General features: G+C 44.9%; 5 pseudogenes; all 5 read left to right on the top strand.

Annotated features, from left to right (window-relative positions):
- The first annotated feature begins 297 nt into the window (after positions 1 to 297).
- Positions 298 to 416, top strand: LOC137120956 (5S ribosomal RNA; annotated as a pseudogene).
- Positions 417 to 4,818: 4,402 nt separating this feature from the next.
- Positions 4,819 to 4,937, top strand: LOC137120970 (5S ribosomal RNA; annotated as a pseudogene).
- A 4,402-nt stretch (positions 4,938 to 9,339) lies between these two features.
- Positions 9,340 to 9,448, top strand: LOC137120976 (5S ribosomal RNA; annotated as a pseudogene).
- An 867-nt stretch (positions 9,449 to 10,315) lies between these two features.
- On the top strand, positions 10,316 to 10,434 carry LOC137120954 (5S ribosomal RNA; annotated as a pseudogene).
- Positions 10,435 to 11,301: 867 nt separating this feature from the next.
- On the top strand, positions 11,302 to 11,420 carry LOC137120953 (5S ribosomal RNA; annotated as a pseudogene).
- The last annotated feature ends 5,908 nt before the right edge of the window (positions 11,421 to 17,328 follow it).

Below are 17,328 nucleotides of genomic sequence, written 5' to 3'. Positions count from 1 at the left end.
ATTATGTTGGCCTTGGTTTGCCCTGAGTTGTAGTGTCATGTTTTGTTTGACACTTTCTTTCGTTTAAAATAAATATCATTCTGTTGGAACATCTCGATCCTGGATTTTGGTTTGGGGATTGGAGAGGGAACATGCTAATTTATCTTTGTATGTTGCACCCTGACCCCCTAGACAAGGGCGTAACAGACCAGTACAGTTATAGTACTTTGTACTTTGCCACATTTATCTTCTTCTTAGCAAGTGTCATGCATTCTGCTTCTCCAGCGTTTTTAAGAGCTGTTGATGATGTCAAATGCAGCTTACGGCCACACCGCTCTCTAAGCGCCCGATCTCGTCCGATCTCGGCAGCCAAATAGAGCCGGGCCTGGTTAGTACTTGGTAGGAAGACCGCCTGGGAATACCAGGTGCTGTAAGCTTTTTTGCTTGGGTTTACGGGCAGCACAAGCTGGTGTTACTGCCTATTTATTCATAGAAATTGTTTTATATTTTCATCAAATTTTGTTCTGTCATTGCTGTTTTGCTACTTTATTGGTTTGCCAACCATCGTGCTTCATTACTAGTAGACCATGTTACGGTCCTGGCCATATGTGTTGTTTTTATTTTCTTGTTCTTATAGGTGCCCTGCCTGATTGGCCGGATTGGGGGGCAGTACAGGAAGCTGATTGGTCCATCCTACACTTCCTGGAGTTTTAAAAGTACGGTTCCCAACAGCTAGCGAGGCTCTTTCTGGCATCAGCACCTGTTTGCTGTTCTTGGTTTCCAAACCTTATTTAGCATTTTTGAATTGTTAGGTTTTGTGCCGTGGTTTTGTTTATAAATTGTATATTTTATAAATAGTATTAAATCTGTAGGGGTGAACTGCCATTTTCTTTGGACTGTTTTCACATTAGGGAGTTAGGGTTAGCGACTGTCTTTTGGTTTGTTTATTTCTATCAGGCTAGCTAGCACTTTCTTTGGGAAATGGCTTATTTCGTTTATTATGTTGGCCTTGGTTCGCCCTGAGTTGTAGTGTCATGTTTTGTTTGACACTTTCTTTCGTTTAAAATAAATATCATTCTGTTGGAACATCTCGATCCTGGATTTTGGTTTGGGGATCGGAGAGGGAACATGCTAATTTATCTTTGTATGTTGCACCCTGACCCCCTAGTCAAGTCAAGTGGCTTTTATTGTCATTTCTACTATACACAGTTGTTCACAGTACACAGTTGAAACGAGATAACGTTCCTCCAAGAACCAAGGTGCTACAAACAACACAAGTTATAATAAAGTGCATCGAGTGCAACCAAGTGCAAACAGTGCAGACGAAAAAACAGTACAGACGTACAGTGTAGACAGACAACACAAGTAACACAGGACAGGACACAAGACACAAGACCCAAGACAGTGCCGACCAGTAAACCTACTGTATACTATTTTACAGTACAGTACAGTTCAGTTAAGTGTGCTAGGGGTGTTAAAAAAAAGAGCAGCATGTAAACGGTATAGTGCATTTAAATGTCCAGCATGTAAAAAAAGTGCAATTGCATTGGAATGTGCAAAAAAAAACAGCAGGTAAACAGTGTAGTGCAGTAAATGTAGAATGATAAAAGTAAATAAATAATAAATAAGTGGTGGTGGAATGAGATGAGTAGTGAGTGATGAGAATGTGCTGAGTTCGGTTTGCAGTGTGTTTAAGTTCTATTTCAGTTCTGTGTGTTGAGGAGCCTGATGGCTTGTGGGAAAAAACTGTTGCATAGTCTGGATGTGGTGGCCCGAATGCTTCGGAACCTCTTTCCTGATGGCAGGAGTGTGAAAAGTGTGTGTGATGGGTGTGTGCGGTCGTCCACAATGCGGTTGGCTTTGCGGATGCAGCGTGTGGTGTAAATGTGCATGATAGAGGGCAGAGAGACTCCGATGATCTTCTCAGCTGTCCTCACTATCCTCTGTAGGGTCTTGCGATCCGCGACGGTGCAGTTCCCAAACCAGGCAGTGATGCAGCTGCTCAGGATGCTCTCAATGGTCCCTCTGTAGAACATGGTCAGGATGGGGGGAGGGAGATGGGCTTTCCTCAGCCTTCTCAGGAAGTAGAGACGCTGCTGGGCCTTCTTGGTGATGGAGCTGGTGTTGACTGACCAGGTGAGGTTGTCCGCCAGATGAACACCAAGGAATTTGGTGCTCTTGACTATCTCCACTGAGGATCCATCGATGATCAATGGAGAATGGTCACCCTGTGCTCTCCTGAAGTCCACAACCATCTCTTTAGTTTTGTCAACGTTCAGAGACAGGTTGTTTGCTCCACACCAGGCTGTTAATCGTTGCACCTCCTCTCTGTAGGCTGACTCGTCGTTCTTGCTGATTAAACCCACCACGGTCGTGTCATCAGCAAACTTGACTATGTGGTTTGAGCTGTGCATTGCTACACAGTCGTGCGTCAGCAGAGTGAACAGCAGAGGGCTGAGCACACAGCCCTGAGGGGCTCCAGTGCTCAGTGTGGTGGTGCTGGAGATGTTGTTCCCGATCCGGACTGACTGGGGTCTCCCAGTCAGGAAGTCCAGAATCCAGTTGCAGAGGGAGGTGTTCAGGCCCAGTATGCTCAATTTCTCAGTCAGGTGCTGAGGGATGATTGTGTTGAATGCTGAGCTGAAGTCAATGAACAGCATTCGTACGTATGAGTCCTTACTGTCCAGGTGGGTGAGGGCCAGATGGAGGGTCGTGGAGATGGCATCGTCCGTGGAACGATTTGGACGATACGCAAACTGCATGGGGTCCAGGGAGGTTGGGAGTTGGGTCTTAATGTGCCTCATGACGAGCCTCTCGAAGCACTTCATCACGATGGGTGTGAGCGCGACGGGACGGTAGTCATTGAGGCAGGAGACAGTAGACTTCTTAGGCACAGGCACGATGGTCGTTGCCTTGAGGCACGTAGGAACAACGTTGCTGCTCAGGGAGATGTTGAAGATGTCTGTGAAGACATCCGCTAGCTGTTCTGCGCACTCCCTGAGCACTCTGCCAGGAATGTTGTCTGGTCCAGCAGACTTCCGTGGGTTAACTCTGCATAGAGTTTTCCTCACTTCAGCTGTGGTTAGACAGAGCACCTGGTCACTGGGAGGTGGAGTGGACTTCCTCGCCTTCACGTTGTTCTGTGCCTCAAACCGGGCGTAGAAGTGGTTCAGCGCATCTGGGAGGGAGGCGTCGCGGTCACAATCAGGTGAAGTTGTCTTGTAGTTCGTGATCGCCTGGATGCCCTGCCACATGCGCCGGGTGTCTCCGCTGTCTTCGAAGTGGTCGTGGATTTTCTTTGAGTGTGCGCGCTTTGCCTCTCTAATGGCACGGGACAGTTTGGCCCTTGCTGTTCTCAAGGCCGTCTTGTCCCCTGTTCTGAAGGCAGCGTCTCTTTGTTTCAGCAGCGCACACACATTGGCATTTATCCACGGCTTCCTGTTGGAGCGTGTAGTGATGGTCTTGGAGATGGTCACATCGTCAACGCACTTGCTGATGTAGCTGGTTACTGTTGACGTGTATTCCTCCAAGTTGATGGAATCGCCGTTGGTTGCGGCCTCCCTAAACATGTCCCAGTCAGTGCACTCAAAACAGTCTTGAAGAGCAGAAGTAGCTCCTGCTGGCCAGGTTTTCACCTGTTTCAGAACCGGTTTAGAGCGTCTGACGAGCGGTCTGTATGCTGGAATTAGCATAACCGAGATGTGGTCTGAGTAGCCGAGATGGGGGCGGGGCTCCGCACGATACGCGCCGGGGATGTTTGTGTAAACAAGATCCAGCGTGTTCCCTCCTCTCGTTGCAAAGTCCACATGCTGATGAAGTTTAGGGAGCACAGTCCTGAGATTCGCATGGTTGAAATCTCCGGCAATAATAAACAGTCCGTCGGGGTGAGCGTTCTGCAGGTCGCTAATAGCACCGTAGAGTTCACACAGTGCCTCCTTAGCATTAGCGCTGGGGGGAATGTACACTCCGACAATGAAAACAGTGGTGAATTCCCGTGGTAAATAGAACGGTCTGCATCTAACAGTCACAAACTCCACTAGCGATGAACAGAAACGTGAGACAAGCACAGAGTTCTTGCACCACTCCGTGTTGATGTAAACACACACGCCACCACCGCGAGTCTTACCGCACAGAGCAGCGTTTCTGTCGGCGCGAAACACGGTTAGCCCGTCTAGCTGGATGGCGGCTTCCGGAACTCTGTCACTGAGCCACGTCTCCGTGAAAACAAAGATGCAGCAGTCTCTGAATTCTCGCCGCGTGGTCCGCTGGAGTCGGATGTAGTCTAGTTTATTGTCCAGGGAGCAGACGTTGGAGAGGAGAATGGACGGTAGAGCCGGCCGGCTAGGGTTAGCATTTAGCCTAGCACGGACACCCGCCTGCTTGCCGCGCTTCCGCTTCCTCGAGCAGCGCTTCCGACGTCCCCTCACCTGGCCACCGGCGTCAGGTGACACCGAGGGCTGGGGGCCTGGTATTTGTCGCTGGGGTCGTAGCAAGCCGAGGTCGCGAAGGTTACCAATTACTTCCTCGTGCAGATTATTGTATGTATGAACCCTGTGCCGCAGCAATGTCTGGCGGTCGTAAACATGAACACAGCTGACTGTGGTGTCCATGTACTGTAAAGGGTCTGGCTAAATACGGCAAAAACACCATTTGTTGGATCCGGAGAGGCCGCTGCGAGCTACTGCCGCGCCGCCATCTTGTTCCACAGCCTAGACAGGGGCGTAACAGACCAGTACAGTTATAGTACTTTGTACTTTGCCACATTTATCTTCTTCTTAGCAAGTGTCATGCATTCTGCTTCTCCAGCGTTTTTAAGAGCTGTTGATGATGTCAAATGCAGCTTACGGCCACACTGCTCTCTAAGCGCCCGATCCCGTCCGATCTCGGCAGCCAAATAGGGCCGGGCCTTGTTAGTACTTGGTAGGAAGACCGCCTGGGAATACCACGTGCTGTAAGCTTCTTTGCTTGGGTTTACGGGCAGCACAAGCTGGTGTTACTGCCTATTTATTCATAGAAATTGTTCTATATTTTCATCAAATTTTGTTCTTTCATTGCTGTTTTGCTACTTTATTGGTTTGCCAACCATCGTGCTTCATTACTAGTAGACCATGTTACGGTCCTGGCCATATGTGTTGTTTTTATTTTGTTGTTCTTATAGGTGCCCTGCCTGATTGGCCGGATTGGGGGGCAGTACAGGAAGCTGATTGGTCCATCCTACACTTCCTGGAGTTTTAAAAGTACGGTTCCCAACAGCTAGCGAGGCTCTTTCTGGCATCAGCACCTGTTTGCTGTTCTTGGTTTCCAAACCTTATTTAGCATTTTTGAATTGTTAGGTTTTGTGCCGTGGTTTTGTTTATAAATTGTATATTTTGTAAATAGTATTAAATCTGTAGGGGTGAACTGCCATTTTCTTTGGACTGTTTTCACATTAGGGAGTTAGGGTTAGCGACTGTCTTTTGGTTTGTTTATTTCTATCAGGCTAGCTAGCACTTTCTGTGGGAAATGGCTTATTTTGTTTATTATGTTGGCCTTGGTTTGCCCTGAGTTGTAGTGTCATGTTTTGTTTGACACTTTCTTTCGTTTAAAATAAATATCATTCTGTTGGAACATCTCGATCCTGGATTTTGGTTTGGGGACCGGAGAGGGAACATGCTAATTTATCTTTGTATGTTGCACCCTGACCCCCTAGTCAAGTCAAGTGGCTTTTATTGTCATTTCTACTATACACAGTTGTTCACAGTACACAGTTGAAACGAGATAACGTTCCTCCAAGAACCAAGGTGCTACAAACAACACAAGTTATAATAAAGTGCATCGAGTGCAACCAAGTGCAAACAGTGCAGACGAAAAAACAGTACAGACGTACAGTGTAGACAGACAACACAAGTAACACAGGACAGGACACAAGACACAAGACCCAAGACAGTGCCGACCAGTAAACCTACTGTATACTATTTTACAGTACAGTACAGTTCAGTTAAGTGTGCTAGGGGTGTTAAAAAAAAGAGCAGCATGTAAACGGTATAGTGCATTTAAATGTCCAGCATGTAAAAAAAGTGCAATTGCATTGGAATGTGCAAAAAAAAACAGCAGGTAAACAGTGTAGTGCAGTAAATGTAGAATGATAAAAGTAAATAAATAATAAATAAGTGGTGGTGGAATGAGATGAGTAGTGAGTGATGAGAATGTGCTGAGTTCGGTTTGCAGTGTGTTTAAGTTCTATTTCAGTTCTGTGTGTTGAGGAGCCTGATGGCTTGTGGGAAAAAACTGTTGCATAGTCTGGATGTGGTGGCCCGAATGCTTCGGAACCTCTTTCCTGATGGCAGGAGTGTGAAGAGTGTGTGTGATGGGTGTGTGCGGTCGTCCACAATGCGGTTGGCTTTGCGGATGCAGCGTGTGGTGTAAATGTGCATGATAGAGGGCAGAGAGACTCCGATGATCTTCTCAGCTGTCCTCACTATCCTCTGTAGGGTCTTGCGATCCGCGACGGTGCAGTTCCCAAACCAGGCAGTGATGCAGCTGCTCAGGATGCTCTCAATGGTCCCTCTGTAGAACATGGTCAGGATGGGGGGAGGGAGATGGGCTTTCCTCAGCCTTCTCAGGAAGTAGAGACGCTGCTGGGCCTTCTTGGTGATGGAGCTGGTGTTGACTGACCAGGTGAGGTTGTCCGCCAGATGAACACCAAGGAATTTGGTGCTCTTGACTATCTCCACTGAGGATCCATCGATGATCAATGGAGAATGGTCACCCTGTGCTCTCCTGAAGTCCACAACCATCTCTTTAGTTTTGTCAACGTTCAGAGACAGGTTGTTTGCTCCACACCAGGCTGTTAATCGTTGCACCTCCTCTCTGTAGGCTGACTCGTCGTTCTTGCTGATTAAACCCACCACGGTCGTGTCATCAGCAAACTTGACTATGTGGTTTGAGCTGTGCATTGCTACACAGTCGTGCGTCAGCAGAGTGAACAGCAGAGGGCTGAGCACACAGCCCTGAGGGGCTCCAGTGCTCAGTGTGGTGGTGCTGGAGATGTTGTTCCCGATCCGGACTGACTGGGGTCTCCCAGTCAGGAAGTCCAGAATCCAGTTGCAGAGGGAGGTGTTCAGGCCCAGTATGCTCAATTTCTCAGTCAGGTGCTGAGGGATGATTGTGTTGAATGCTGAGCTGAAGTCAATGAACAGCATTCGTACGTATGAGTCCTTACTGTCCAGGTGGGTGAGGGCCAGATGGAGGGTCGTGGAGATGGCATCGTCCGTGGAACGATTTGGACGATACGCAAACTGCATGGGGTCCAGGGAGGTTGGGAGTTGGGTCTTAATGTGCCTCATGACGAGCCTCTCGAAGCACTTCATCACGATGGGTGTGAGCGCGACGGGACGGTAGTCATTGAGGCAGGAGACAGTAGACTTCTTAGGTACAGGCACGATGGTTGTTGCCTTGAGGCACGTAGGAACAACGTTGCTGCTCAGGGAGATGTTGAAGATGTCTGTGAAGACATCCGCTAGCTGTTCTGCGCACTCCCTGAGCACTCTGCCAGGAATGTTGTCTGGTCCAGCAGACTTCCGTGGGTTAACTCTGCATAGAGTTTTCCTCACTTCAGCTGTGGTTAGACAGAGCACCTGGTCACTGGGAGGTGGAGTGGACTTCCTCGCCTTCACGTTGTTCTGTGCCTCAAACCGGGCGTAGAAGTGGTTCAGCGCATCTGGGAGGGAGGCGTCGCGGTCACAATCAGGTGAAGTTGTCTTGTAGTTCGTGATCGCCTGGATGCCCTGCCACATGCGCCGGGTGTCTCCGCTGTCTTCGAAGTGGTCGTGGATTTTCTTTGAGTGTGCGCGCTTTGCCTCTCTAATGGCACGGGACAGTTTGGCCCTTGCTGTTCTCAAGGCCGTCTTGTCCCCTGTTCTGAAGGCAGCGTCTCTTTGTTTCAGCAGCGCACACACATTGGCATTTATCCACGGCTTCCTGTTGGAGCGTGTAGTGATGGTCTTGGAGATGGTCACATCGTCAACGCACTTGCTGATGTAGCTGGTTACTGTTGACGTGTATTCCTCCAAGTTGATGGAATCGCCGTTGGTTGCGGCCTCCCTAAACATGTCCCAGTCAGTGCACTCAAAACAGTCTTGAAGAGCAGAAGTAGCTCCTGCTGGCCAGGTTTTCACCTGTTTCAGAACCGGTTTAGAGCGTCTGACGAGCGGTCTGTATGCTGGAATTAGCATAACCGAGATGTGGTCTGAGTAGCCGAGATGGGGGCGGGGCTCCGCACGATACGCGCCGGGGATGTTTGTGTAAACAAGATCCAGCGTGTTCCCTCCTCTCGTTGCAAAGTCCACATGCTGATGAAGTTTAGGGAGCACAGTCCTGAGATTCGCATGGTTGAAATCTCCGGCAATAATAAACAGTTCGTCGGGGTGAGCGTTCTGCAGGTCGCTAATAGCACCGTAGAGTTCACACAGTGCCTCCTTAGCATTAGCGCTGGGGGGAATGTACACTCCGACAATGAAAACAGTGGTGAATTCCCGTGGTAAATAGAACGGTCTGCATCTAACAGTCACAAACTCCACTAGCGATGAGCAGAAACGTGAGACAAGCACAGAGTTCTTGCACCACTCCGTGTTGATGTAAACACACACGCCACCACCGCGAGTCTTACCGCACAGAGCAGCGTTTCTGTCGGCGCGAAACACGGTTAGCCCGTCTAGCTGGATGGCGGCTTCCGGAACTCTGTCACTGAGCCACGTCTCCGTGAAAACAAAGATGCAGCAGTCTCTGAATTCTCGCGGCGTGGTCCGCTGGAGTCGGATGTAGTCTAGTTTATTGTCCAGGGAGCAGACGTTGGAGAGGAGAATGGACGGTAGAGCCGGCCGGCTAGGGTTAGCATTTAGCCTAGCACGGACAACCGCCCGCTTGCCGCGCTTCCGCTTCCTCGAGCAGCGCTTCCGACGTCCCCTCACCTGGCCACCGGCGTCAGGTGACACCGAGGGCTGGGGGCCTGGTATTTGTCGCTGGGGTCGTAGCAAGCCGAGGTCGCGAAGGTTACCAATTACTTCCTCGTGCAGATTATTGTATGTATGAACCCTGTGCCGCAGCAATGTCTGGTGGTCGTAAACATGAACACAGCTGACTGTGGTGTCCATGTACTGTAAAGGGTCTGGCTAAATACGGCAAAAACACCATTTGTTGGATCCGGAGAGGCCGCTGCGAGCTACTGCCGCGCCGCCATCTTGTTCCACAGCCTAGACAGGGGCGTAACAGACCAGTACAGTTATAGTACTTTGTACTTTGCCACATTTATCTTCTTCTTAGCAAGTGTCATGCATTCTGCTTCTCCAGCGTTTTTAAGAGCTGTTGATGATGTCAAATGCAGCTTACGGCCACACCGCTCTCTAAGCGCCCGATCTCGGCAGCCAAATAGAGCTGGGCCTGGTTAGTACTTGGTAGGAAAACCGCCTGGGAATACCAGGTGCTGTAAGCTTTTTTGCTTGGGTTTACGGGCAGCAGTAGCTGGTGTTACTGCCTATTTATTCATACAAATTGTTCTATATTTTCATCAAATTTTGTTCTGTCATTGCTGTTTTGCTACTTTATTGGTCTGTCAACCATCGTGCTTCATTACTAGTAGACCATGTTACGGTCCTGGCCATATGTGTTGTTTTTATTTTGTTGTTCTTATAGGTGCCCTGCCTGATTGGCCGGATTTGGGGGAAGTACAGGAAGCTGATTGGTCCATCCTACACTTCCTGGAGTTTTAAAAGTACGGTTCCCAACAGCTAGCGAGGCTCTTTCTGGCATCAGCACCTGTTTGCTGTTCTTGGTTTCCAAACCTTATTTAGCATTTTTGAATTGTTAGGTTTTGTGCCGTGGTTTTGTTTATAAATTGTATATTTTGTAAATAGTATTAAATCTGTAGTGGTGAACAGCCATTTTCTTTTGATTGTTTTCTCTTGTTTTCACATTAGGGAGTTAGGGTTAGCGACTGTCTTTTGGTTTGTTTATTTCTATCAGGCTAGCTAGCACTTTCTGTGGGAAATGGCTTATTTTGTTTATTATGTTGGCCTTGGTTCGCCCTGAGTTGTAGTGTCATGTTTTGTTTGACACTTTCTTTCGTTTAAAATAAATATCATTCTGTTGGAACATCTCGATCCTGGATTTTGGTTTGGGGATCGGAGAGGGAACATGCTAATTTATCTTTGTATGTTGCACCCTGACCCCCTAGACAGGGGCGTAACAGACCAGTACAGTTATAGTACTTTGTACTTTGCCACATTTATCTTCTTCTTAGCAAGTGTCATGCATTCTGCTTCTCCAGCGTTTTTAAGAGCTGTTGATGATGTCAAATGCAGCTTACGGCCACACCGCTCTCTAAGCGCCCGATCTCGTCCGATCTCGGCAGCCAAATAGAGCCGGGCCTGGTTAGTACTTGGTAGGAAGACCGCCTGGGAATACCAGGTGCTGTAAGCTTTTTTGCTTGGGTTTACGGGCAGCACAAGCTGGTGTTACTGCCTATTTATTCATAGAAATTGTTCTATATTTTCATCAAATTTTGTTCTTTCATTGCTGTTTTGCTACTTTATTGGTTTGTCAACCATCGTGCTTCATTACTATTAGACCATGTTACGGTCCTGGCCATATGTGTTGTTTTTATTTTGTTGTTCTTATAGGTGCCCTGCCTGATTGGCCGGATTTGGGGGAAGTACAGGAAGCTGATTGGTCCATCCTACACTTCCTGGAGTTTTAAAAGTACGGTTCCCAACAGCTAGCGAGGCTCTTTCTGGCATCAGCACCTGTTTGCTGTTCTTGGTTTCCAAACCTTATTTAGCATTTTTGAATTGTTAGGTTTTGTGCCGTGGTTTTGTTTATAAATTGTATATTTTGTAAATAGTATTAAATCTGTAGGGGTGGACTGCCATTTTCTTTTGATTGTTTTCTCTTGTTTTCACATTAGGGAGTTAGGGTTAGCGACTGTCTTTTGGTTTGTTTATTTCTATCAGGCTAGCTAGCACTTTCTGTGGGAAATGGCTTATTTTGTTTATTATGTTGGCCTTGGTTCGCCCTGAGTTGTAGTGTCATGTTTTGTTTGACACTTTCTTTCGTTTAAAATAAATATCATTCTGTTGGAACATCTCGATCCTGGATTTTGGTTTGGGGATCGGAGAGGGAACATGCTAATTTATCTTTGTATGTTGCACCCTGACCCCCTAGACAGGGGCGTAACAGACCAGTACAGTTATAGTACTTTGTACTTTGCCACATTTATCTTCTTCTTAGCAAGTGTCATGCATTCTGCTTCTCCAGCGTTTTTAAGAGCTGTTGATGATGTCAAATGCAGCTTACGGCCACACCGCTCTCTAAGCGCCCGATCTCGTCCGATCTCGGCAGCCAAATAGAGCCGGGCCTGGTTAGTACTTGGTAGGAAGACCGCCTGGGAATACCAGGTGCTGTAAGCTTTTTTGCTTGGGTTTACGGGCAGCACAAGCTGGTGTTACTGCCTATTTATTCATAGAAATTGTTCTATATTTTCATCAAATTTTGTTCTGTCATTGCTGTTTAGCTACTTTATTGGTTTGTCAACCATCGTGCTTCATTACTAGTAGACCATGTTACGGTCCTGGCCATATGTGTTGTTTTTATTTTGTTGTTCTTATAGGTGCCCTTCCTGATTGGCCGGATTTGGGGGAAGTACAGGAAGCTGATTGGTCCATCCTACACTTCCTGGAGTTTTAAAAGTACGGTTCCCAACAGCTAGCGAGGCTCTTTCTGGCAGCAGCACCTGTTTGCTGTTCTTGGTTTCCAAACCTTATTTAGCATTTTTGAATTGTTAGGTTTTGTGCCGTGGTTTTGTTTATAAATTGTATATTTTGTAAATAGTATTAAATCTGTAGGGGTGAACTGCCATTTTCTTTGGACTGTTTTCACATTAGGGAGTTAGGGTTAGCGACTGTCTTTTGGATTGTTTATTTCTATCAGGCTAGCTAGCACTTTCTGTGGGAAATGGCTTATTTTGTTTATTATGTTGGCCTTGGTTCGCCCTGAGTTGTAGTGTCATGTTTTGTTTGACACTTTCTTTCGTTTAAAATAAATATCATTCTGTTGGAACATCTCGATCCTGGATTTTGGTTTGGGGATCAGAGAGGGAACATGCTAATTTATCTTTGTATGTTGCACCCTGAACCCCTAGACAGGGACGTAACAGACCAGTACAGTTATAGTACTTTGTACTTTGCCACATTTATCTTCTTCTTAGCGAGTGTCATGCTTTCCACTTCTCCAGCTGTTGCAATGATATTTCCATGCTGAACTGAGTTGTTCTGGCTCAAATATGAAGGCAAACCCACTTTCCTTACAGTATTTTGCTGCATTTGGCAGAAACAGGCATATTTGCTCATTCGGCCTGAAAATGCTTTTAAGCGCATAAAAACTTACACTCTTGATTTCTGGCTAAATAAAAGCTGTTGCAATGATATTTCCATGCTGAACTGAGTTGTTCTGGGTCAAAAATGAAGGCAAACCCACTTTCCTTTCAGTATTTTCCTGCAATTGGCAGAAATCAGCTCATTCGGCCTGAAAATGCTTTTAAGCGCATAAAAACGTACACTCTTGATTTCTGGCTAAATAAACGCTGTTGCAATGATATTTCCATGCTGAACTGAGTTGTTCTGGGTCAAATATGAAGGCAAACCCACTTTCCTTTGAGTGTTTTGCTGCAATTGGCAGAAATCAGCTCATTCGGCCTGAAAATGCTTTTAAGCACATAAAAGCTTACACTCTTGATTTCTGGCTAAATAGAAGCTGTAGCAATGATATTGCGATGCTGAACTGAGTTGTTCTGGGTCAAATATGAAGGCAAACCCACTTTCCTTTCAGTATTTTGCTGCATTTTGCAGAAACAAGCATATTTGCACATTCGGCCTGAAAATGCTTTTAAGCGCATAAACACTTCCACTCTTGATTTCTGGCTACATAAAATATGTTGCGATGATATTTCCATGCTGAACTGAGTTGATCTAGGTCAAATATGAAGGCAAACCCACTTTCCTTTCAGTATTTTCCTGCAATTGGCAGAAATCAGCTCATTCGGCCTGAAAATGCTTTTAAGCGCATAAAACTTACACTCTTGATTTCTGGCTAAATAAAAGCTGTTGCAATGATATTTCCATGCTGAACTGAGTTGTTCTGGGTCAAAAATGAAGGCAAACCCACTTTCCTTTCAGTATTTTCCTGCAATTGGCAGAAATCAGCTCATTCGGCCTGAAAATGCTTTTAAGCGCATAAAACTTACACTCTTGATTTCTGGCTAAATAAAAGCTGTTGCAATGATATTTCCATGCTGAACTGAGTTGTTCTGGGTCAAATATGAAGGCAAACCCACTTTCCTTTCAGTATTTTGCTGCAATTGGCAGAAATCAGCTCATTCGGCCTGAAAATGCTTTTAAGCGCATAAAAACTTACACTCTTGATTTCTGGCTAAATAAAAGCTGTTGCAATGATATTTCCATGCTGAACTGAGTTGTTCTGGGTCAAATATTAAGGCAAACCCACTTTCCTTTCAGTATTTTGCTGCAATTGGCAGAAATCAGCTCATTCGGCCTGAAAATGCTTTTAAGCGCATAAAAACGTACACTCTTGATTTCTGGCTAAATAAAAGCTGTTGCAATGATATTTCCATGCTAAACTGAGTTGTTCTGGGTCAAAAATGAAGGCAAACCCACTTTCCTTTCAGTATTTTGCTGCATTTGGCAGAAACAAGCATATTTGCCATTCGGCCTGAAAGTGCTTTTAAGCGCATAAAAACTTACACTCTTGATTTCTGGCTAATTAAAAGCTGTAGCAATGATATTTCCATGCTGAACTGAGTTGTTCTGGGTCAAAAATAAAGGTAAACCCACTTTCCTTTCAGTATTTTGCTGCATTTGGCAGAAACAAGCATATTTGCACATTCGGCCTGAAAATGCTTTTAAGCGCATAAACACTTCCACTCTTGATTTCTGGCTACATAAAATATGTTGCGATGATATTTCCATGCTGAACTGAGTTGATCTAGGTCAAATATGAAGGCAAACCCACTTTCCTTTCAGTATTTTGCTGCATTTGGCAGAAATCAGCTCATTCGGCCTGAAAATACTTTTAAGCACATAAAAACTTACACTCTTGATTTCTGGCTAAATAAAAGCTGTAGCAATGATATTTCCATGCTGAACTGAGTTGTTCTGGGTCAAAAATAAAGGTAAACCCACTTTCCTTTCAGTATTTTGCTGCATTTGGCAGAAACAAGCATATTTGCTAATTAGGCCTGAATTTGCTTTTAAGCGCATAAAAACTTACACTCTTGATTTCTGGCTAAATAAAAGCTGTAGCAATGATATTTCCATGCTGAACTGAGTTGTTCTGGGTCAAATATGAAGGCAAACCCACTTTCCTTTCAGTGTTTTGCTGCAATTGGCAGAAATCAGCTCATTCGGCCTGAAAATGCTTTTAAGCGCATAAAAACTTACACTCTTGATTTCTGGCTAAATAGAAGCTGTTGCAATGATATTTCCATGCTGAACTGAGTTGTTCTGGGTCAAATATGAAGGCAAACCCACTTTCCTTTGAGTATTTTGCTGCAATTGGCAGAAGTCAGCTCATTCGGCCTGAAAATGCTTTTAAGTGCATAAAAACGTACACTCTTGATTTCTGGCTAAATAAAAGCTGTAGCAATGATATTTCCATGCTGAACTGAGTTGTTCTGGGTCAAATATTAAGGCAAACCCACTTTCCTTTGAGTGTTTTGCTGCAATTGGCAGAAATCAGCTCATTCGGCCTGAAAATGCTTTTAAGCGCATAAAAACTTACACTCTTGATTTCTGGCTAAATAAAAGCTGTAGCAATGATATTTCCATGCTGAACTGAGTTGTTCTGGGTCAAAAATAAAGGCAAACCCACTTTCCGTTCAGTATTTTGCTGCATTTGGCAGAAACAAGCATATTTGCTCAGTCGGCCAGAAAATTATTTTAAGCGCATAAAAACCTACACTCTTGATTTCTGGCTAAATAAAAGCTGTTGTTATGATATTGCGATGCTGAACTGAGTTGTTCTGGGTCAAAAATGAAGGCAAACCCACTTTCCTTTCAGTATTTTCCTGCAATTGGCAGAAATCTGCTCATTCGGCCTGAAAATGCTTTTAAGCGCATAAAAACTTACACTCTTGAGTTCTGGCTAAATAAAAGCTGTAGCAATGATATTTCCATGCTGAACTAATTTGTTCTGGGTCAAAAATAAAGGCAAACCCACTTTCCTTTCAGTATTTTGCTGCATTTGGCAGAAACAAGCATATTTGCTAATTAGGCCTGAATTTGCTTTTAAGCGCGTAAAAACTTACACTCTTGATTTCTGGCTAAATAAAAGCTGTTGCAATGATATTTCCATGCTGAACTGAGTTGTTCTGGGTCAAATATGAAGGCAAACCCACTTTCCTTTGAGTATTTTGCTGCAATTGGCAGAAGTCAGCTCATTCGGCCTGAAAATGCTTTTAAGCGCATAAAAACGTACACTCTTGATTTCTGAATAAATAAAGGCTGTTGCAATGATATTTCCATGCTGAACAGAGTTGTTCTGGGTCAAATATGAAGGCAAACCCACTTTCCTTTCAGCATTTTGCTGCAATTGGCAGAAATCAGCTCATTCGGCCTGAAAATGCTTTTAAGCGCATAAAAACTTACACTCTTGATTTCTGGCTAAATAAAAGCTGTTGCAATGATATTTCCATGCTGAACTGAGTTGTTCTGGCTCAAATATGAAGGCAAAACCACTTTCCTTTGAGTGTTTTGCTGCAATTGGCAGAAATCAGCTCATTCGGCCTGAAAATGCTTTTAAGAGCATAAAAACTTACACTCTTGATTTCTGGCTAAATAAAAGCTGTTACAATGATATTTCCATGCTGAACTGAGTTGTTCTGGGTCAATTATGAAGGCAAACCCACTTTCCTTTCAGTATTTTGCTGCATTTGGCAGAAACAAGCATATTTGCTCATTCGGCCTGAAAATGCTTCTAAGCGCATAAAAACTTACACTCTTGATTTCTGGCTAAATAAAAGCTGTTGCAATGATATTTCCATGCTGAACTGAGTTGTTCTGGGTCAATTATGAAGGCAAACCCACTTTCCTTTCAGTATTTTGCTGCATTTGGCAGAAACAAGCATATTTGCTAATTAGGCCTGAATTTGCTTTTAACCGCATAAAAACTTACACTCTTGATTTCTGGCTAAATAAAAGCTGTTGCAATGATATTTCCATGCTGAACTGAGTTGTTCTGGGTCAATTATGAAGGCAAACCCACTTTCCTTTCAGTATTTTGCTGCATTTGGCAGAAACAAGCATATTTGCTCATTCGGCCAGAAAATTATTTTAAGCGCATAAAAACTTACACTCTTGATTTCTGGCTAAATAAAAGCTTTTGCAATGATATTTCCATGATGAACTGAGTTGTTCTGGGTCAAATATGAAGGCAAACCCACTATCCTTTCAGTATTTTCCTGTAATTGGCAGAAATCAGCTCATTCGGCCTGAAAATGCTTTTAAGCGCATAAAAACTTACACTCTTGATTTCTGGCTAAATAAAAGCTGTAGCAATGATATTTCCATGCTGAACTGAGTTGTTCTGGGTCAAATATGAAGGCAAACCCACTTTCCTTTCAGTATTTTGTGTCACGTTCAGGTTAAGGGATGGACCCAAGAGAAGAGACAGAGCGAGGGTTTGCAAAATAAGGGGCTTTTATTGAAAGAGATGTAAAAGATGAACAGGACCAGCACACGAAAGGAGTTAACTTGAAAACAAGAGGGGAACCGAATTACCAGAAATAAACACAGCTCGGGCTCAGGGGACAAGTTAGAGAAAGAAGAAGAAAGAACTAACAGAGGCTACTGGGTAAATCAGGCACAGATAAACGTTAAACCACAAGAGCACATTAATACAAGGACTAAAGGCAGGCAGTCACAAACAAACTCAACATAAGGCACCGGTAAACCTAAACATGAAAGAAACCCGGATAAAACAAGCGGAGAAAAACTATGGACTAGACCAAAATACTGAATTAAACAAAAGGCAAAACCTCAGACCAAAACCACACAGGAAACACAGAGTCCAGGATACCAAAGTCCAAGATGGAGGAGTCCAGATTTCCCAAGAGTTCGAGGAACGTAAGTTTCAGGCTTTACCAAAAGTCCAGAGTCTACTGTGGAGTTGGTGAGGGTATTAATGACAACAATGATGCCCGCGATGAAGACAGTGACCACGATAGCAGAGACCACATTAACAATGACGAGGATCTGGCAGGGGAGTGAAGGGAAGACTGAATTTAAATAGAGGGTGGAACAGGTG

This window comes from Channa argus, unplaced genomic scaffold (genome assembly GCF_033026475.1).
Source record: "Channa argus isolate prfri unplaced genomic scaffold, Channa argus male v1.0 Contig092, whole genome shotgun sequence".
Classification (NCBI taxonomy): Eukaryota; Metazoa; Chordata; class Actinopteri; order Anabantiformes; family Channidae; genus Channa; species Channa argus.
The sequence above is the reverse complement of the archived record's forward strand: the minus strand, read 5'-3'. Positions and strand labels throughout refer to the sequence as shown.